The sequence below is a fragment of the Penaeus monodon genome, chromosome 32, assembly GCF_015228065.2.
Source record: "Penaeus monodon isolate SGIC_2016 chromosome 32, NSTDA_Pmon_1, whole genome shotgun sequence".
Lineage (NCBI taxonomy): Eukaryota > Metazoa > Arthropoda > Malacostraca > Decapoda > Penaeidae > Penaeus > Penaeus monodon.
Window position 1 is genome coordinate 37,677,941 of NC_051417.1, and position 674 is coordinate 37,678,614.

At 36.6% G+C, this 674-nt stretch overlaps 1 pseudogene; it reads left to right on the plus strand.

The window, feature by feature from the left end:
- The window catches only part of LOC119593661, a 2,726-nt pseudogene extending 2,322 nt beyond the window's left edge, over window positions 1-404 (plus strand).
- The last annotated feature ends 270 nt before the right edge of the window (window positions 405-674 follow it).

Sequence of the window (674 nt, forward strand, 5' to 3'; positions counted from 1 at the left end):
TTAAAGAGTAAAATACAGTCTGTGGTAATAATAGAGACGTGTTTGCTCATCCGTTTATTTATTCTTTCCATTTTTCTCTAGCTCAACTACAGGAGATTCGGCGCGCCTCTGGGCCAGAATCATTGTGATAATTCGGACAACATCCAGGCCGCCCAAAGCCCCTTCTTCCAGCTGACCGGAAGCCAGTTGTAAGTAATTTTTAACAAAATTACTCGATTAATGTAAATGAAGCTTCTTAAGTTTATTATAACAGTCACTGATAATATTTTAATTCTGTTAACCTCTTTTTATTAAAAATATTTTTTTTCCATAGTAATCAGCCTGCCGACTGCCGCGGGCCAATAACCCCAAGGGAACCCAACCTTCAATTGTGGCGAGGAGAGCGCTTTGGGTTAGGGAGCTAAACACATACTCAGTATTACGGTATTTTCATTGGGAATGTCGATTATACAAGATATTTGTAAACCATTAATACTCTTATGTAATCCACCAGTAAATAAGGAACGTTTTCTAAAATGGAAAAAACAGTACATAAATAATATATTTTTTTATTTCCGACAAATTTTTTCGTGCTTTATTATCATAACGCCGTAATGGTTTATTTTGTTGCCAGTACGACCAGCTAAAGACCCTATCTCACTTTTCCGTCAACATTTGTGCTTCCGCATGAATTT